This window comes from Prinia subflava, chromosome 1 (assembly GCF_021018805.1).
Source record: "Prinia subflava isolate CZ2003 ecotype Zambia chromosome 1, Cam_Psub_1.2, whole genome shotgun sequence".
NCBI classification, from domain to species: Eukaryota; Metazoa; Chordata; class Aves; order Passeriformes; family Cisticolidae; genus Prinia; species Prinia subflava.
This window is the reverse complement of record NC_086247.1, coordinates 60301641-60323218: the sequence shown is the minus strand read 5'-3', so window position 1 is coordinate 60323218 and position 21578 is coordinate 60301641. Positions and strand designations below refer to the sequence as shown.

Here is a 21578-nt window from a genome sequence, read left to right as displayed (position 1 = left end):
TGAGGAACTTGAGGGTGGAGCAGAACACAGTGATGGGAAGTAAAAGGGGGGAAATGATTGCACAGTGGTAAGAGGAGAGAAAAACAAGTGGGTATCAGACTCTTCTAGAAAGAGAGCAAGTGTTACAGGATGACAATGAATGTCCAACTGGACAGAGAAGGTATAAGGAATGGAGTCAATCCAAAGAGCAGCACGGGCAGGGTGCAGTAGGAGAATTGTGGCAACACTTTAATATTTATTGTTAGAAAGGGTAATGGCAAACTTGCATATGGTCAGAACGTTAAACCTCATGTCTTGCCCAGATTTCTCATGGCAGGGATCAAGGTCTGGTCTTTTACCTCTCCCATAAAAGCTTTTCCCCAGCTGATGGTTCCAGCACCTGTCATGTTCTTCAGTCTCAAATATGGTCATTCACCTGTATTTTTGGCCCAAGATCCCCAGGTAAGAGCAGTCAGGTTTGCACCTTGTGTTCCCACAGAAGACTTCCCTGGGTGTGATACCTGCTGGAGATGTCCTTTGGGATGTCCATCAGCAAAATGAAGATGTGTTGTGCATCACTTCTAAGCATGGGAGTTACACAGAAACACAACAAAGACAAGTTACATCAGGAAAAAACAGGTATAAATTGTCTTCCTTAGAGTCTGGGGCAGGCCTGATCTACCTCAGACACCCAAAGCTCAAAGCTTGGTCTGCCCAACCATCCCCCCACCTCCTTTGGCCTCTTGTTGCTCTGAACATGCTAACAAGAGACCTCCATGCAAATTGCTGTCTGCTTGGTCTGCTGAGCACTGCCACCCACCACCAGTCCTTGTTTTCAGGTGAATGAAGTCACCCAGGCCTGAACTAAGTCTTTGTATCTGCATAACAGACATAGATCCCTACAGCAAGCAGGGGAATTTCAACAACATCCCGCTTTTTTGGGGGGTTCACACAGAGCCCTCCCACACAGTATCTTATGGGGAAAAGAGAGTTTCCCCTGGACCTCTGTCCAGACTACTGGATCGTGATCCCCCTTTCCAGCTTTGTCTATGTCTGCAATGGACCCGAAAGCCTCCTGCTCTCTTGATTCAGGGGATTCAGCGGGCTGGAGTCTGTGTGGCAATGGGAAAAGTGAAGTACCTCTCAGTATATCCCCACCCCCCCTCCCCAGAGCGGTGTGTAACTGATGCATATCAGCAGAAAATCCTGCTCAGCCCTTTCAAGAAGCTTTCTTTGTGCCTGGGAGGAGCAGAGCATTTAGGTATTCTCAGACTATAATCTCTTCTCTGATAATCCTGATTTACTCTTTGGCCTGGAAGCAAAGGCTAATGGAAAGCCAAGTGCTTCAGCAAAGCTCAGCAGGTAATTGAGTAGCTCTGGTTTAGTTGTCTCAAGTATAATGTAGGGTTACCATTGCTGAGAATTAATGTTTGTGAAGGTGCACTGGAGCTGTCACAGAGATAGAAGTATACCATAATTGTCAATTACTGCATTGAAAAGGTCACTGTTTTCTGGAGACAAAGCTAAAATCAGCTGTTGTCACTTAGAAATGTCACTGGGGACACTCATGATGACCTATTTTTAACATAACAGAAGACTACGCTGCAATACCGTGAATAATTTATAGGCATAGTAGCATGATCACAGCCGCAACACAATGGCAGCTTCAGTTCCTGCCTCATGATGGAGGGAGACAGAGCTCTCTGGCAATTTCCACTGAATTAGCAAAACAAGACACACGTGGAATGACTGTCCCGAGCCTTTCAAAAGCATGTGTGTCAGGATGAATACATGTCCAGAAGGACTAAGTGGGGCAAAGATTTTATCTAGAGCATCCATAAAGCTAGTCAGTCTCCCAGCTGTTTCAACAAGCACTGGGGGCAGAGAAGTGAGAGTGTGTGCAGGGCTTGGTGTGATGGGGAGGAGGAGGGTAGCTTTCTGCATTTGCTATGCTAAACTATATTGAGAAACCAAGAGAAACAGCTCATACATCTCTATCACATGTATTTGCATAGGATAGAGGATATTTCCTTGAAAGAGGAGGCTGCAATATGAATGAGGTAATTTGCATCTGCAACCTTAAGTTCAAAAAATCTTCTGCAAGATTAGATCAAAAAGGCCAGAGGGAATTGGTAACAATTGACCACAACAGTAGGAGGCTCCAGGTTGAAGTAAGATGTTGCTATTAGTCTATGGTACTGAAAACCTTTAACAAATTAACCAAGCTTCAACAGTTAGAACTGCCACCCCCTAAAAGGCTGAAATGGACTCAAACACATATTAAGTGTGCATGATGAGACATTTATAGCTTTCAGCGTTGCCACAAATATTTCCTCTCCTCTTTCCCTGGCATTCCATAGCCCAAAATGCACAGCTGCTTTTTCCAGAATGCAACTCCTCTGCCTTTGCCTCAGAGTTCACATCCTATGTGACACAGATGAAATGGGGGAATAGTTGATTCAGTCAGAGATGTAGAAAGGTCACCCTTAAATTTTTGCCTTGGAGCTACAGCAGTGACAATGTGTTGGCAACAGCCCCTATACTTTTTCTAGTAGAGCATGGGTGCCTCTGGAAATACCACAGCCATGACTGCTGTAGAGCCTGTCTGAACTCAGAAACCTTGGAAATGACCTGGAGGCCCCAGAGGTCCACACACCAGTGTGAAGAGCATCCTTCTCTGCTTTTACTAAATCTGGAGTAGTTTTCTCTCATTTCTGTTTTCTAAAGTCTACAGGGTTTATTTTCAGCATACAATATAAATAACTCATGTTCATTATTCCTGCTGAAAATTACTTAAGATATTAGGTCATCTGGAAGTGGCAGCTTGGATTTTTTAATTCAGGGACAGTTTTGGGGGTTGTAAAATATGCACAGTGGTCTCTAAAAACTTAGCTCTGTCTTCCTTGTTATTTGCTTAACTTCTTCATACAGTACCATCCTCTGTGTGGCAGGTCAGTGTACTCAGCGAAAAACATTTGCATTTGAAGTGGTGATTCTACCTATCCTGACCCAACCAAATGGGGAAAGATACAGGAATAGGGAAGGGTATCAGCATTGACTTCTCAAGCCTCCTTCCAAATTGTGTCTATTTACCAACCCCATAGATTTGCCAGGGATTCCCTCTGCCCCTCACTCCCTTTCCCCCCATCCTCTAAAAAAGAAGCACTTGCAGCTGTTTAAGAGGCACAAGGGAGAGCTTGTTGAAGGACCCTACAACAGCTTTAAATGCTGGCAGAGGAACAGTAAATCGTATAGAAAATATGTGTATTTGGTACTTCTGTTGGCTGGCTGATGTAAAGTTCAGTATTAAAAAAAGTCACAAAGAGAAATTAAGAAGTACTAAGGGTAGCAACAAATACATGTAAAATCCATATCTCTCTAGACAAATATAGGGATAGTAAATAGGACTATACATGTTGGAAAGAAGACTAAATTTGAAGAAAATACCTCACAGTCTCTGGGAAAATACCGCATTCCTGCCTCTTTTTTCTTGGTATAACAGAAAATGTGCTTAAAGGAAGACACGCAGGCTCCATTCATTGCTATGTTCTTTCATTTATATTCGCCTTTAACTGCTGTCTTCAGCCCGCCCAGTATCCAAATTTAGAGCTTTCACACACGCTGCTGAAGGCAGCGGAGGCTGCAGCGAGGGGTCCGCCGGCCACGGGGAAGGCAGGCGGCGGCAGCCCCGCTCCCTGCCCCATTCCAGGCGAGAAGGGTCAGAGGGATTCTGCGGATGTTCCGTTTTTGGGACAAACGGCCTGAGGGGCCGGAGGCATCGAATGAAAAAACGGAAGAGCTGCACCGCCGCCTGTCCCAGAAAGGTACGGAGGCACCGGCAGCGCCGGGCCCGCCGCATCCCGGGGGGCCGAGCCGGGGGGGCTCCGCACCCCCGCACTGCCCGCGGCGTGCGGGCGGGCGGGGCAGCGCCGCCCCCGCCCCCTCCTCCGCCCCCGCCTCCCTCCCGCAGCTCCGCAAGGAAAAGCCGGCAGCGGCTCCGCTCGCTGCCAGAGCGGCGGTGCGCGGCCGCGGGAGACCAGCTGCCCTCGCTTCTCCTCGATTTTAATTTGTTTATTTCGGTGTAAAACTTTAATTTTATCCTCTTTTTAAAAAATATTATTCGCTGTTTGTGAGTTTTCCGGCTGCGGGCGCTGCCGCCCGGGATGGGGCACGGCGGTGCCCGAGGAGCGCTGGGCGGCGGCGGGCGAGCGGCGTCCCGGAGCGGGCTGTGAGCCGCGGCGGCACCGCCGGCAGCAACAGGTACCGGCCGGGCCCCGAGGGTGCGGGGCCCGACCCGCGGGGAAGGAGGGGCGCTGCCCGGCGGGGACGTGGCCGAGCGCAGCTCCGGGGCTGCGGGGCTGGAGAGCCGCGCTTCCAGCAGCGGGTCCCGACCCCGCTCATCTGCCGGCGGCAAGGTTTTGAGGAGGGCAAAGGCGCTCTTTTGGGGCGTCCCGGGCACGGTTTTGGGCTGTGATTGTGAAGAAAATCTTCAACGTAGGTGTTCGCTGAGGGACATGAAACTGGCTTAATACTTTCTCACAGACCGTGGAAGTGATTAGCCCTGTTTCCATTAAAAAAGTCTCTGCCTTTCCTTAGGTCTTGTCTTTCTATTTCCAGTGGGCTTTTATGGCATTACTGGTTAGAGGAGAGCTTAGACCCTCTTAAGTTCCCTTTCCAGTCCTCTGGCTCGTTCCCAGGGACTGATGCAAACACATTACACACTGGCATTGCTCTTCAGTTTACCTTTGAATGCTCTGGTTACAAAAGGTCACCCTAATCCTGTGACTGGTCTTTCTACTGCTGTTAGCCGAGCATTTTGCTGTCTCTCAGTCAAAGTTTCAAAAAGCTTTCTGGAAACTGTGTGCTTGTGGCCATGCTGCCTTTGCGCCCTTTCATCCATCTCTCTAGGAAGAGCTGAGTGTATTCCCAGTGTAATTTCAGCGTTCATTAATCTGGCCGTGCATTCAGCCACGCTCATTTTAATTACCGTGTTTGAGCTGCTGTCACGCAGCTGGAGCCCGGGGCAGTGAACACGCTCCCAAACAGAAGCATCATCTTCTGCAGTGGTTGATTAGGTTTCACAATCATCCCTCTCCTGCATAAACAAAAGCAGGAGCATACCCAAACAGAGCTTACGGAAGGAGACAAGAGGAAGGTGTATTTCCTGAAAGACTCCTGTGCTGGGTGTCCAGCTGTCTTGGAGATCTTCACAGAGGGGGAAGAGACACAACGTGGTGTGATTTTTGTGGCCGGACTCAGAAGGGTATCCACTGGGATGGGTTTGGAGCCCTGCTTTATAACCATAGTGGGCAAATATGACAGATTGTTCCACGTTTAAGTGAGTGTGGGTGGGGATATATGTTGCACAGTGGGAGACTAAAGGAAGCAAAGTTTATCTTTTTTCCCCATAAATCCAGCGTTTTCTAAGCTGGTAACTAAAGATTAGGGCAGTCACTTAAGATGGTGTCTGTGCTGCTTGCAAGTACAGGTAAGCACTTGTGCAGCGGGAACTTTTACAATCCCAGCATCCTTAACCTGGTGCAAGTTTAACTTTTGATATCCAAGCAGCATTTCCTTGACAAAGTGTGGGCTTTGGGGGTTTTCTTTGTTTTGTTTTTAAGAAGCAGCATGTTGAATTTCTTTCCAGGATCCTGCATAAGAAACAGAGCGCTTAGCTTTGTCGTGTTGCTACTCCTCTCTAGTACAGTACAGTTATACCTTAGAGGTTTTTCTGCAGCAGAATTAATATTTCTTAATGCTTGGGAACGTGTAAGTGGAGAAGTGTGTGGCTTGTGAAGGAGTATCTGTAAATGGAAAAGGTGCTTTTCTTCCCGTGTGCTTTCAAGGCACATGACTCTTATTCACCTGTATCACAGAACAAACACTTGGGCAAAGAGTGGTACAAAGCACAGCCTCAAAGCTCACAGTGGCACGTTTACATGCCATGCAGGGTTACCTTTTGCTCTTTGATGTTTTTAAACCCTAACAGGCAGAAAGGTAACTTCCACACAAAGTGCACTGCTGGTAAAGGTCCGGGGAAACTGCCTTGCTTTCCAGCTAGGAGAAGTGGGAGTGAGAACTAAAGGCAGCATTGGCTTTTTCCAAAAAAGGGATGGCTGGTTTGACACTTTTTTCCTGATGCTCTACATGTGGCAGTGACAAGCTGCTCCCAGACATCCCACTTAACTGGGGTAGTTCTCATCAGGCAAGCTAGGCTGCGAGCAACAGAGAGATAGACAGCTTGTGTCTGTGGCCATTCAGCCTGCACAGAGCATCGGCTGAAAGCAGACTGGGAAGGAAGTGAGGACAGCAATGCCTGAACACACACTCCTGGCACGGGCTCGTTAAAGAGGGCTGGGATGTGAATTAGTATCAGACAGGGGCCTGTCACATCACTTTCAAGCTGTGTGGTTCCTGGATGACTCTATTAACAAAATGGGAGGGGAAAAAATGGTTATTTTCTCACTTAGCAGGAGCTTGGAGGTCATTGTTTTGTTCGCTCAGCTTACAGTGCCTGCTGATTTTCTTCTGAAAGGAGGCTAAAGAAGTTTCCTAGTAAGAGATTTTAAAAATTAATCAGGAAGAACACACCCTGATTTTTTTTTCCTCTCCACTAGTTTTGCACAGATTATTGCATTGACTCCAAGATGTGCTTGCCCTTTTAGGAGGCAGAGAGAAAGAACTGGGCTCACTTGGAATTTAAAGTCAAATGTGAAGTCTTTTGAGAACAGAAGCAATTTTGCCCTGGGAGACTTTACAAACCATGGTGGCTGCACTTTAAACACATAACAGAGTCAATGAGAATTTAAGTTGCCAACATCTTTGTTTCCCATGCTGTCCTTCAGATGGTTCAGTTGCACCAGAGCAAAGGCAAAAGGGCAGTCTGTGAGCAGGGGAGCCAGGCAGCTCGAGGAGGAGCGGCAGGATGGGCTTTGCCAACTCCCCATGAGAGAGCTGGAAAGAGATCAGCAATGGAAGCCAACCCTGGATGCAATAAACTGGATCATATTATGTCTCTCTGCCTAATGTCAGGAATGGCTTAGTTAAGGCTGGGCAGTCAGTTCAGTTTGAGCTCCATGACTATCCTTCCCTATATACCCCAAATCAAAGCAGAAACTGCATTTTCTTGTCCGCAGCTGTTCTGCAGCTTTATTTCTGCTCCTCAGTGCAAACGCTGCTCATGCTATCACTTATCTGCACCCACATGGGCTGTGTGGCTGGCTTGGGTCTGCCTTAATCCTGTCCTGTCCTTTCCCATAAAGCTGGTGCTCTGGCACCTGAAATACCTCCAGGCAGGTATTTCAAGGGAAAAGGAAGCAGTAGGTACCAGGTAATCTTCTCTGGGAGCTGCCATTATCACCATCTGGCAGCCTAGGGACAGACAACCTTCAACTCTTGTTTTAAAGCAAGTGAGCACTAGTTTTATCTCAACGTTCACAAAATCATAGATTGGCTTAAGTTGGAAGGCACCTTTAAAGGCTGTCTAGTCCAAGCCCCCTGCAATGAGCGGGGACATCTTCAACTAGATCAGGTTCCTCAGAGACCTGTCCAACCTGACCTTAAATGTTTCCAGATGGGGCATCTACCACCTCTCTGGGCAACCTGTGCCAGTGTTTCACCACCCTCATTGTAAAAAAAAAAAATATTCTCATGTCTAGCTTAAATCTGCCCTCTTATAGTTTAAAACCATTACTGCTTCTCCTATCACTACAAGTCTGCATCCAGGGGATTTGGATTAAATCCTTGAATTTTTGTGCTTCAGCTCCAGCTTTGAAGTATTTTTGCTGCTGGGTCTGGTGCTGCTTGGAAGAAAGAAGATTTCCCCTCCCCAGTCCCCTCCAGATTAATTAGGGAGCTGCAGTGAGGCTCCAGGAACCAAGCCATGATCAAAACCAACAATGCCAGCACATACTGCCCCATGGGATTTGGTAGGTGTGGAGAAGGGCAGGTTCATGGTGTACTTGAGTTGCTTTTTGGTAGCCACAAGTACAGACCTTGCCATATTCTTTGCATACAGGCCCTGCACCCAGTGGCCTCAAGAAGGGAGTCCTCTGAGCATGACACAAGAAGTAACTGACCATTTTTTTCCTGAAGTTATCTTTTTCTGATGTCTTTCTATGTTGCAAGAATATCCTGTAATTTTTACTTCCCGACCAGCTCAAAAGAAATGACAGATTAGCACAGAAGTATGTGAGCATCTTTTTTCTTTTCAGTGGGAGGAACAAATTGAAGCTGACAGTTCCCTGGAACCAGCACAACACACGAAGTAGTCACAATAATACATTTTATCTTCCAGCCCTTTTAGAGCATCAGAAGCTCTCTGGTCTTTGATGCCTCCAGTAAGCTGACCTTGGCTGGCAGAGCCAACCACCTCATTACTGCTGTCCCACTGCTCACAGCCTGCCCTCTCTCCTGGCCCTCAAACAGCCTGATTAGCTGCAGCAGCAGCTATTCCTTTCCAGGTTGTGCAGCCTGCAGGTAATCCTTCAATAACACCAGAACTGTTCAAATAATCCCTTCTGAAATCAGTCTTTTTTTTTTCTTTCATTTCAAAAACCTCATCTAGCTGCAGCACCCAGAGATTTGTCATTGATAATTTTGTCCTGAAAGGCCTCATTAACAGGAAAACTTCTAGTCATCCATTAACTCCAAAAAGCAGTTGCAATAGAGAAAATCTATCTGGTCATCATCAAGGTTCTGGTTTTAGCTTGTGCCTTTACCTCTACAAAACACCAGTCTAGACCAACCCTATCTTTTACTATTTAGACATTTCTATTTGAGCTGACCGAAAAAAGAAGTTCCTTTTCAGTGAAATCTGTAGGACACAGGCAAATAAGCACCTGTAAATAGTGGCAGGAGGTTTGTGTTTCAACAGACCATGCAAGGTTGAACACCAGAGCTTCCCTTCTCTTTCCCTTCTCTTTGTCTGAACAGCCAAAACTGCTTGATCTGTGTCTCATTGAGGTGTCTTTCATAACTGTCAAATTTGTGTAGTATCTGCTGGAAGACTGAATCTGAGGAAAAAAAAATTTGCTTGTAGCAAACACACCCCTTGAGGATGCCTTAGAAGCCTTGAGGATCAGGGCTTTTGCTTGGGGTTGAGATGGTGACATTGGTCTGTTATACTGCTGCAGGCAGATAGGGCAGACAGTGTAGCTCTGTATTCAAAATTTGATAGGCATTTCATTGTTGTATAACATGAAGGAAAATAAATGCCTTTTCCATAACTAAGCAGCTCAACGTCCTCTGTTAGCATTTAATTTTAAAATGTTTGGTTTTAAAACTTTTAACTGTGGTAGAGAAGTAGAGGCATATGTTACAGCTTTGTGAAATAATACCCCTGCAAGCAGTCCTTGGCCAGTGAGTCTCCTTGGATATATGAGTACATCTTTTTCTCTGGTCACGCCGGCAAGCACCACTGGGTCATGGCAGCAACAGCTGTCCCTGTGCACTTTCCCAACCATACAGGCATGTCAGTGGGTGACAATGCTATTGCTAATGCTCAATTAAGTGTATAATGTGTTGCCCTGCATGACTGACTGTCCTTTCCTTGTCTTGTTCTGTACATCCACAAAATAGTGTTCAGTTAGTTCAAAGAAGAACTTGGGTTTTCACAAAGATGTGCTGGTGACATTAGAAGCAGTTGTCTGTGAGGTGCTCTTTGATCCATGAGACTTTTTCTTGAATTAGTGTGACATTTGCAGGCCACATCTACTTAGATATACACAAAATCTTGTATATAAGAAGAGATGTTTGCTAAAATAAACAGAGAAGACTGTTTAGTTTATTAGATGTTCAGATTTATAAAGCCAGGACCTGAAATTGCTCACTGCAGTAAGTCATCTGTGCTACACAAAACCAAACCAAAGCTGTATTAAAAATGCTAAGACTCAGCTGAGGCCAGATAATTATCAGCTTAAAATTCTGCCTGCATAAAACTGACATTTTGCTTTCTTTGAAATCAGAGGGGGACGTTGTCATCATCTCCCCAGATGACAGCTGGACCACAAAGCCTTGTTCCGTCATGCAGGTGCTGGACTAGACAGGCTTTCAATACATTTGATTTCCATGCCATACACTGAAAACAGAAGTTCCCTGAAAGTCAGATAGCTTTTTGTATGCAGTCATCCAGAAAAAGGTTGCTTTTTTTTTCCCATTCTCCCCTAGCTCTACCCTTAAAAAGAAAATAATCTTCTTTCTGGTAGAGAAGGTGGCAGCAGTGGATCCAGTGTAACAGCTCCTATCTTAAACTGAACCCTGTATGCAGGGTTCCTCCAGGCACTGTATTTCTTGTGGGCATATCATGCTGCCACTAGCTGAGTAAGACAATTGCCTCCATTGGCAAAAGGGTAAAACAGTTTTCTATCCTCATGAAAAGCTGTGATATCGTCTTTTTCCTCTATCCTTAATGAAGTTCTGTTAATATGGCATGAATTGGAAAATGCAGAAATCAACAGAGAAGGAAAGAAGAAAGGAAGGGCAGCAGAGGACAAGCTATGGGGTCATTCCTAAAAGCTTGTCATTAGCCTGCAATGGCCCCAGTAGGTCTTTCTTCTAAATGGCATAGTGTGGAAAGCAGGCAAGTGCCAAGATGTGCTGCCTTTATTTGTGCAATGAAAAGTTACACAAGATAATTACCTAATTCAGTGACAAAAAGCACTGTCAGATCTTTTCGGTTCATGCCCAGTTTATCTGTAACGTCTGTGTCTAGAAAACTCAAATGGTAACTAATCTTATGGCATAGCTGGAGCATCTGACATTTTAAACTCAGGATTTGGGCTTTTTTAATGTCCACTACAAATTAAATTCACCAATTAACCCCTACTACATCTACCTGCTGTAGATTTAAGGGTTTCATCAGGTTTGCATTGGCTTTGTCTGTGACAGTAAGCTGCAGGCATTTGTGAATGTTTTTGGGCAGGAGCAGCAGCAGGCACAGAATAGCCTGTATCTATGGCATTAAACTCCCCTGGCCTGCAAAGAGGGAAAGAACGTCAAGACTGCTTTGGGAATGGTCCTTGGTCCATACTTGCCAAAATATGCACAGTAGTTGTGTAAGAAAGCCCTATCTTGCCCAAACCAGAACTGTGCTAGTGACTGTTCAGTGTAACCTCCTTTGCCCCAAGGAACAGAAAGCCATTTCAGAGTCAAGAAAGAGCAGCTTTTCTGTACTGAGAAACTCAGAGTTGTAGAATGGTCAGTGTTGGAAGGCACCTTTAAGGGCCATCTAGTTCAAATCCTGCCCCCATCATGGGCACCTTCCAGTAGACCATTGTTTTTTATCAAAGTGCAGTCCAAGTCAACTTCAAATGTTTCCAGGAATGGAGCATCTGCAGCTGCTCTGTTGTAGATGTTCCAGTGTTTCTACACCCTCGTTGTAAATAATTTCTACCTTATATCTAGTCTAAGCCTACCCTCTTTTAGTTATAAAAGATTGCCCCTTGCCCTGTTACTGCAGGGCCTATTGAGAAGTTTGATCCCACCTTTCTTACAAGCCCCCTTCAGGTACTGAAAGGCTACAATCCAGTCTCTCTGGAGCCTTCTGTTCTCCAGCTGAACAACCCCATCTCTCTCAGCCTGTCTCTGTAGGAGAGGTGCTCCATCCCTCTGATCATCTCCATGGCTTCCTCAGGACTCTCTCCAGCATGTCCGTGTCTTTCCTGTGCTGAGGTCCCCAGACATGGGTGCAGTACTTGACAAGAGGTCTCACCAGAACAGAGGGGCAGCACCTTGTCCCTCACCCTGCTGCCCACGAAGCTTTTGATGCAGCACAGAATATTGTTGGCTTTCTGGGCTCAAACTGCATGTTGTTGAGTCATCTTGATGAATGTTGAAATGTGGTTTTAGAAAGCGGTGGCAAGGAGAGCAGGTCTCCCTAAAACTCTTGATATTTTTTCAAGTGGTTCCTGTAAACACTTGTGTGTCTATAAAGCTGTTCTGCCCTTTTTGTGGATATACAATAACTGTGTGGGACAGGGTTGGGATAGCTGTGTCTTCTGGCAGTCTGCACATAACAATCACCTTTTTTATTTTGCTCAGCTGCCCCTTAAGTCATCAGTCTTCTTTTTCCAGCACCAGTGTCACTAGCACAAGCTTTTTCCAAGGGGCACCCTAGCACAGAACCTTACCCTTTATCCTCTTTCAGATGCTTCTTACAGATCCTTTAATGATTCTGACCAGAAGATTGGTGGTGTTTTGGGAGAAGTTTAGGCTGTTTTGTGGTATTGGATACGTGCTCTTGTATCCTGTGCCTTCGAGAGGTTTTTAAAGTTTAAAATACTGTAGCCAAGAGAATAATAAACTATGCCATAACTTTAAATAAAATTTTCAAAATATGCAAGGAGATTGAAGTTTTGTATTTGAAAATGAACGGAAACCAAGAGAAAAGTGAATTGCATCAGAGCAGACAGCCATTCTTGGTCGTGCATGGACAGTGTTCAGCTACTTGATGTACTGGAAGAGAGCTTCAAGGCAGATGCTATAGCCAAGTGTGAGTGAAGTAACACAGGACTTTTATGGCAATGCTCTTTAAGTGGCCACACTTGTAAGGTGTCAAAAAGATTAAATAAATCTGTTTCTGCAATGCTCATGTCTGGGAAAAGAACATCCAGCTTTAAAGATCTTCATCCTAGGACATATAACGGAGTGTCTTCAACAGTATTTTAGTGAGCAGTGTGCCATTACGACACTCCTGGAAATAGAACGGTCATATAAACATCCACGGAGTTTTAAGTCACCCTAATCCCATGTATTTAAAGAGGAGCAGCAAAGCGTTTGTATCTCATTAGTGGCTGAAAGGATTTGACAACAATGATGTTTTACTTTCCTTTCAGGGATGAAAAGCCTGTCTTACTTGTTTAATTTAGCTCACTCATGCTTATATTAGAGCGTACCTGGAGTGGGTACCAAGAATAGCTAGTTTGTCTGTCTTGGCTGAGGCAAAACAAATAATCTCTAGAGCAGCCCACCGGTTACCCAAACCATCCTGCATGTGTTTACTTGATGCATTTACTTTCCTGCAGTTGCAAAGAAATGGTATGCTCAGCTTGCTGTCCTTGTCCATGCTGCTACCATCTGCATTAAATGAGGGTTGTAAGCAGCAAGAATATTGGTGCAAAGTAATTAAAGAAATCAGCATTCTCAAGGACAACTTTGCTAGCCATTGCTTTTTTCTCCTGTCACAGAGAAGATTTTTATATTCATTCCTTGCACAGTCTGAGAAAGTGAAGCTACTCTGCACTGCTTACACTTGACATGCAAATTTAGGTCACTGCTCAGATTCATCATGGATTTTGCCAAAGGATTCCCACTAGAGTTGCATCTATTGACATCAGGGCTGTCTTACCCCACTTATGCTCACAGGTTACTCCTGGGCTTGCCCAGGTGTCACTGTTTTTCAGTGAGGGTCAAGGGAGACCCATCCACAGCACTCTTGGGTACCTAGGCCTCCCTTAAAGCTAGTGCTTGCCAAAATGGGCAATAAGTTGATAATTTTTTGTGGTCTGAGCTAAGAAATTAAAATTCTACCCAAAGTCTGTGGTCAACCAGGCATATGCTGAAAGAGGTAAAGAAGTAGCCAGGCTGCTCCTAGATGGAGAGTTCCTACAACCTGTTTTGCATCCTGCTAGTCCTACTGCCTAGTAGTTTATCTCCTGATGCAGGGCTAGATAAGAGTGCTCAAAGCCTTGCACCTTTATTACTGCACAGCACTGCCAGAACAACAGTGTGGTTAATTGTGCGCTCTGCCACTCACACTGAACTGCTTGTTAGGGATTTTGTGCAAGGTGGATTTAAAGCATGAGAGGATTGTTCTCCGCTGGGTTTCAGAAGTGCTTTTTCTTTAGATTATTTGCCAGCACTTGAACGGCAGTGGGACTTCGTTTCTAATTAAATCCTACATTGACATAAAGAATTATCAGTGATGAGTAGAATTGGAGTTGACTTCTAATCAAACATAATTCTGCATACTGGAGTGGGTTTGAGATGAATAATGTCAAATGTAATTAGATGGTCAGATCCTGATCCCTCAGTCACACTCATAAGTACAGTTATAGACTAAATTTTGCTTATTTATGCTAATGCCAGCTGAACATGATTGCCCTGTGTCTCTAATGCTGTAGGGAGCAAGATAAGGGAGGGCTCAATGTGGTTCCTGCGCATGCTTGCTCACCCCAGCCACCAATGTGAAATAAATGTTGGAACTGAAAAAAAAGGAGGTCAGCTGCCACGAACCCATCTGTTGTGTGTGGAGCCACTTAGGATCAAATTTACTTTCCTTGGGTTTATTACAGTGAAATAACTCATTTGCGTTTCCCTCTCCTTAGGTTTTCAGCTATGCCAAGGGGAAGGTGCAGTGTAGGTCTTTCTCCGAGGGGAGGTTAAGCAGAGGCTCCCTGGCAACAAAAACAGAGAAACGGGGGCATTGAGAGCTCTGGTGAAGGAGTAGCTGCAAAAAGGGGAGGGAGAAAGCTAACTGTGGTATGAGACAAAAAGGGTGCTGCTTTCACCTTAGCCACTGCCAATTCTTACTTCTGTGTTCTAGCAAGGTGATGAGAATTGGAGCCAAAGGCAAGTTTTACAACAAAAATAAAATGAAATTAAAAGTTGTCACACTGATAATGGTACTTAGATTGGTGTGAGAGATGACTTACTGAATTTATGGAGCTATATTGCAGTGGGAGCATCAGCTATCAAGTTCTGTGCATTTATAGCCATATCTACTTAAACATTTTGCTCTTGACCTGGATTGTTAGCTTTTTTCTTACTGTTGGTTTTTGGTTTATGTGTATCATCTAGTTTGGGTAGGAGGCCCAGAACAAACAACACGGGCTGTTCCAGATGGTAGACAATTTGTGTTTCTGCTCAGGGTGTCTAGTGATGAGCTAGCAAGTACTGTAGCATTTGAATTGAAAATGCCCTTACGTGCAACATTTTAAATGTTCTTACAGAAATAAAACCATAAAGTACAAGTCTTGCTATTAACCTTTTTCCTAAGGCTTGATGCTAATTGGAACAAAACCTGAAATTTGGTACTGAAATACTACATTTTCATTTATTAGGAACAGGTAACAACAGCTTGTGCTCACTTGAGGGGATTTCTGCATGAAAAAGTAATGCTCCCAGCTGTGGGCTTAAGAGCTATAAAAGATGCATCAGTTGCATAAACATTTCTTTGTGCATTGTAGAAACTGAATCCACCCAAACTGAAGGTATTGAAATACAGCTAATAAAAGAATCACTGTAGGTGTCCCTGATGGACATAAAGTCGTCAGTGCGAAGTGTGCTCAAGCCTTCAGAGAGATCCTGGATAATCAGTGCTGAGGATGTCCATGTGGGGGGAAGAGACCACCTCAGCAAGAGCAGGATGAGCTAAGCTGTGCTAAGCTAAGATTCTTGTTGCTGCAAAAGATGGGGCAGACGTTTCCCTTCCTGTGCTGTGGCTACCAATGGCTTTGATGCTCACCCAAGTGTGTCCCACGTCTCATTTGAAGCTGGGGACTCCATCTGAGCTGCAGCTCCCTCTCTGTGCAGCACTGCTCTCTGCAGCCATGCAGGTAAGCCCACGTGGCTCTTTCTGTACACTAAAATTAACCTCTGAAGCTCATGGATCCGCTGGCCTTTCTCCGGCTGATGTAGGCTTGGGAAGTGTGCCTGTCAGTGCAGCCATATGCTACTATTTAGGAATATCTCTAGGCTGTGGACTTCAGTGGAGCAAACGCACATGATTTTATTCTGGCAACCAAGAATAATTCTTCAGATGGAGTTCATGTGTCTGTACAGCTCTAGCAAATGCTACCCTGCACAAGAGAGATGCAGCCCAATCACTGGGAGCATAAAATATGCTGTGAAGGTTGTAATTTGGGTAACTGAATGACCAACAGAAGACACCTTTCTACAGGTGCTTCCAGGAGATCCCCACCCAACAGGAATCTTCCTGGCGTATACGGAAATTATGAGCCTGCTCACTCATGCCTAAGAGTTTTTTGTCTTGAAGTGTAAAAACTCTTGTGCAAGAATTAAATATCTTATGAAAGTTTTTATAATGCTTCTGAGCACTCTTGCCCACATATCACTGTCAAATTTTTATTATAAAAAAACCAAAAGCATGTCTACTTTCTCATCCAAGATGCATACCACTGTACCTTCTAGGAGCCTAGGGAACATGGAAATCATACATTCCAGGTGGTTAATTGGGCTACTGGCCATGATAGCCTTGTATTGCCAAAGTGATTCAGCTAAATCAGAGGGAAGAAGTTGGAAAAGAAAAATTACTAGGCTTTAGGCTACAAAAGCAAGCAGCATGAGTTGAAGGTGCACAGAATGAGCTTGGCACTGAACTGAGCCTGTGTAAGTTTAGAATTGCATTGTGCTCTTTGGGCTTATGAATGTGAAGCAGAAAGAATTGGCTGTTTGGGAGGAGAACATGACTTCTAGGGCAGTTCCTAGTTTGTAACAGTTCCTTCCCTCCTTGTGATTGTCTTTTGGAGAGATGCACAGTCCTAAATGTCATCTCATTGCATTTAAGAGTTTTTACCTTTGTAGGTCAGCCAGCTCAATAAGCAGAATACAGACCTTGGCATAGATGAGCAAGGAAAATGTTTTGTTCTTTCATTAGTCATAAAGACATCAGCTCATTTGTCAGACATACCCCAGGTTTGCAGGTAAGAAATGTTCCTAGCACGCCAAACTGAATCAGTTGATTTTTGTAGCCGTCCACTCACATTAGTTAGTGGACCCCCTCAGCTCACCTAAACCTAAATAATTATCACTTAATTTTTAACAGACAGCCTGCAGACCATCATAGATCGACAAAAGAATCAACATACAAGCCATCTCACTTGTAGGGATTACCTCTCCTTAGATCCAGAATGGATCTTGAACCATTTGTCACACAAGCAAATAATATAGGAAAAAAGGATTATCAAGGATGCTTTGTCACTCAGTCCTACCCCACATTCCCGTTTAATCAGTGATTATATGTAATCCTGGAGTGTCCTCGAAGCCTCAGCTGCAGACAGCTCCCTGACACCTTACAGCAAATTCTAGACCTGGAGCCATACCTGCAGCTGCTACAAGGAGAGAACAGGAGGAATCAAGGGCACCATCACCATTCTGTATTGCAGCTTTACACGGTTGCTAGCACATGTCTAGCAAAACCAACTTCCCCTCATGTGGTGAGCAAAAAATACCATCTCCAAACTGGTCATGGGGAAGAAGCAAAAAAAAAAAAAAAAAGCTGTGCAAAAGTTAGACTAGATTTAGCAAATATGTTTCTGCCTGAACTTCCCTTCTTAGCTTGAATCAAAGTCCACACTGTTTATCAAATATTTTGGCACTGTGGGAGGTAGAGGTCTGTGCTGAGGGTGATGAAGAGAGGGCAGCCCTCTGGAAGTGATTGTCCCTTCCCCACTCATTAGCTCAGGCTCAGCTGTTTCCCCGTTTCCAGACTGAAAGGAGAGCTGAGAGAGGGGACTTTTATTTCCCTGGGGACAGAGACATCATCAATTATCTGCCATTCTCTTCTGCAAGCTGTCAGCGAATAGGGCAGAGGAGTACTGATAGGATTTCACCTTATCCTTGACTCACTGATGGGCTCATCATTCAACTGCTGTGCACTTAGCATGGGCAGTACTAATTATATTAATTATACTTCTACACAGGGCATGCTTATATTAGCAGTAAGGAGAGTGGTGTCTTTTTAAAATGAAAAATCCCTGGTTCATTAACTATATAGATTTAAAAGTGTAAGCATAGTCATTACATCCACTGCTGAAGTGGATCTCTCAAATCACAGAAGCATTTAATATCATTTTAGATGTTTAGCTTGCATTATATCGAGAGCAAAATTTATACTGCATGTAGAAGGCAGTAGCATTATATCACATCACTGCTAAATGTAGACTGAGAAAATTGATCACCACCTTGGCACAGCACCAGAATCCCCCTAGCAGTGTTCAGCTGTGGGGATACCCGTCAGGTCAGTAAGAGATCTGGGTGGGTCCCCATGGGCTGAGCCTCACTGAAATTATACTAGCAACTGCATCCGTGCATATCATCAGGATACAACTGTATTATTAAATTCACAGCTAGGCTTATGTAGCTGATAGCAGACAGACCTGTGAATGGTTTAAGAGGCAGGAAAATGAACCCCTCTCAACAAAGGATATGACAACAACATAACAGACACTCATCACTCAAAGTGAATTTGCAAGATGGGTATCATTAATAATCCATCAATGCAGTGCCCATATGCAGCCATTGTCTCTGTGAATCTGGGCCAAGGGGCTGATGCAGACTCGGCAATTTTCTGAGGTTGGTTGGAAGTGTCTGAGATGTCATATTATGAATATTAGTTTAAATCTTAAGAACAGATGGTGTTTGTGCAATAGAGTCAACCTTTAACCTGACCAATGGAAAATAACTGAGCAGAACTGGGAGATTTCACCAGTTCTGACTCTGTTACCTCCTTTTATCTCAGTTTTCTTCTGTACAGAAAATAAACATACATTATTCACCAAGGTTATATATAATATATAGGGAGAGGCCACAAGCCTATCTGGGCTCTGAGTTCTGACCATTTCATGCAAAAGCAAAGCAAAAGTAGCTCCAGGCAGGTCTTCAATTTGCATTTCAATTGCATTTCTTGCACATTTTTTCTGGTATCTTGGGGAAAGTCTTAGCTACTAAAGCCTTTCAAAGCCATCTGCGTGCTTGAGCAAAATAAAGAAAATAAATAAGTACATTCCTTTTCCAAGATTATTTATTTTTTAAGTTTGCCCAAAGGAAAAGAAAGTCAAAACAGTTCCAGTGTTTCCGCACAGTCAGATTTGGACACTAAGATTCTGTTCAGAGTGAAAGCCATTCATATTCTGTTCATATTAATAGAGAAGAGACATCATGCAGAAGATGCTAGCATTTTCACAACAGTTTTGAATCTAAAGCCCTTTCCTTTTCATAACAAATATGGCTGTGATAGGACCCAACTTCAAGTTTTGGTTTAGCTCTCTTATTTTTTCAGTAATGGTTGATGTTTATGCAGCTAAATCTCCTCTGACTCTCAGTGTTGTTTGGCTCCTCCTAGGTCTCCAGATGTTGTCAGGGTGCGTGTGTTAATCATCCTGTCAAGTGATGCAAGTGCTGAACACTTGCAAGGGATTTTCTGCTCCTTGGCACTCCAGACCTGATTTTTAATGCAAATCCTTGTATGAGAGCACGCAGATTGCAGCCAAAATGTCTAAAGGTTATTTGCAAACCCAAAGGGAGCTTGCTGTGCAGACTCCAGAATACTGTGATCAGATGGTTTCCACTCTGTCTCTCAGGAGATGGCTCTCTATGGACTTTGCACTGTTAGGGGAACTCTGTACCATCTATAGAGATGTGAGGTTTGACCCTGGAAGCTGCAAAATGTCTTCTGACAAATGCCATGCTAGATATTAGCGAGCCTGAGCACAGCTCAACCCTGCAGAGGTGTGCAGAGAACCTTATGGATGTAGGGGTGAGTACAGAGCCAAATTTGGGCTCTCATTGACTGAAGACTCAAGTACCTCCAGCTGTGGCTGGAGCATGTTTATCCCTGTGGGAGTTAGCCAAGGTGCATCCTCACTGTGGTATCTTCTGAGTTTGTGAGGAGCAGCTGCTCCAGAGCCTCTCTGCTCCTCCACCCTCTCCCCTGACTGTGGATTTCTGCCCAATACGGGTGCTTATGGTCCTGTTCTGCCTGACAGCAACTTCTCTGTCCCAGGGGTTTATCCTTGCTGTGGGTAAACTCTCTGAGCCCTGAGCTGGGTGGGCTGCATCTGGGCTAGGCCAGGGGCACAAATGGTGAAGTCCCTTTACCTGCTGACCACTGGGGAGGAGAAAACTGTCTGACTGCACCCCATGGGGTGTCTCTGAGGCTGTTCAGTCAGGGGGGCAGCCCTCACTTCCAAAACAGGAACATGTACTCTGGTTGGATTGTGCAATAGAGAAGATGTCTAATTAGCAGTAGTGCTGGCAGTGCTGGGACTGGAAGAGGTTTTACAGAAATATTCCTGAGAAAGCAGCTCCCTGGGCAGTGCAGTCTCCTCCAAAGAGAAACAGTAGTTTGCCGTGGCACCTACTGCCACACCAAAGAGTATTTGCCCAGCTTAATGCTACAAATTAAATATAACTGAACAGTGCACAATGTTTCTTCACATATTTGCTTTCTCCAGTGAGTGTTTGCCATGCAAGCACCACCTAGCTCTGGTACTTATCATTAATAAATACATTCAGTTGTGAAGGCTCACAGTGTAGATCTCTGGCTTTCACAAATGGCTGACAGTTTTTGGGCACTCAAAATAATTCATGATCTGTGGGGATGAGAGGATGGTTTATTCTTGCTGTCAGCCCTGTAGGTCAGAGTTTCACAGAACATCAGCTCCACTGCCTGCAGGCAGCTCCAGCCCCTGCCATACCATCCTGCTTCATTACCAAGCTCATCCCTCAGCCCAGCTACTGGAGTGAAATGAACTGGGGGCATGGGGCAGGCTGGGTCCAGCTTTTAAAATTGATGGAAAAAAACTGCTTAAATCCATCTTTTTCATTTTCTGTCAGGTTATTTTTAAGCTGGCCTAGTTTCTCAGTCCATTTCGCAGCACAGTGGTGTCATCAGCTGCACTGACATCCCAGGAAGGATGGAGGCGGTGAGAGGATGGGTCCTGCACGATGGGGGAGCCGTGTCTGGCAGCACCCACTGACCAGCTCCCTCTTCTCCAGCATCCCTGTTTTCCTCCTGCTCCCTGCCCTGCTGCCTGGCCTGTGTTGGCCATGGTGCTCCTCACAGATTGGTGGGGCCACTCCTCTTGCCAGAGCAGCACGAAACCAAGCCAGCAGAAAAATCAATTTCATTGTCTGCTGAGGGCAGAGACAAGAAAAACAGTGGATTAAGGAGAAGAGGAAAATAAAGGCATCCCTCTTTTTCCTTGTGGCAGCAGATAGAGCTGCTGTGAACTGTAGCACTTCTCTGCTATTTATTTGTGGATGGATTGAAATCATCCTGGTTTAGTGCAGATGGCAAGCAGGGCATCGGAAATGAGCACACAGAGGGCAAGGGCTTCCTCCCTGCTGAGCCCCCCCGGACACATGAAATGCAGAGCATACAGTGCCTGGAGCTTGTTTGCTCCTCTCCCTTCACAGTGGAGGGCATCCCTCTCGTCACGGCATGTCACGGCTGCACATACACCCACCCCATCTTCCTTCTCAGCAGCCCCTGGGCTGAACAGCCATGGGAGCAAGGATCAAAGGGGAGCTGCAGGGTGATCATGATGTATCAATCCTTTTTAAAATTATAATTATATGTAATCACACTTCACAGTGATGGTGAGTGCTTCCTAAGACCTCTGCACACTCCTATAATAATTCCCAGGACAGATGGGGGCACTGGGGCTGGGGGTGAAGCATGCCAGGCATGGCAGAAATTTGGGATGGCATTGGGATTATCACCCTGAAGTATCTGGTTCTAGCCCCATATTCAGACCCTCTTTGTGTCTCTGGTCCATTTTCAGTACTGGGCTGGAAGTCAGAAGTTAAAATAGGACTGTTTTGGTTTTGAGTGGGGATGATTTGGAAATGCAAACAGA

The 21578-nt window shown here is 44.9% G+C and overlaps 1 protein-coding gene across 4 annotated transcripts in view; it reads left to right on the top strand.

The window, feature by feature from the left end:
• RIPOR2 (RHO family interacting cell polarization regulator 2) overlaps positions 1-21578 on the top strand; it is a 71058-nt gene that overhangs the window by 12921 nt on the left and 36559 nt on the right. Inside the window, exon 1 of one of the 4 annotated variants that reach the window (XM_063397786.1) lies at positions 3964-4239. The exons of the other annotated variants lie outside the window; for them this stretch is intronic. The gene's annotated coding sequence lies outside the window, so the exon portion shown is untranslated. Of the gene's footprint in view, positions 1-3963; positions 4240-21578 lie in introns of those variants that run through there. 4 annotated transcript variants of the gene reach the window in all.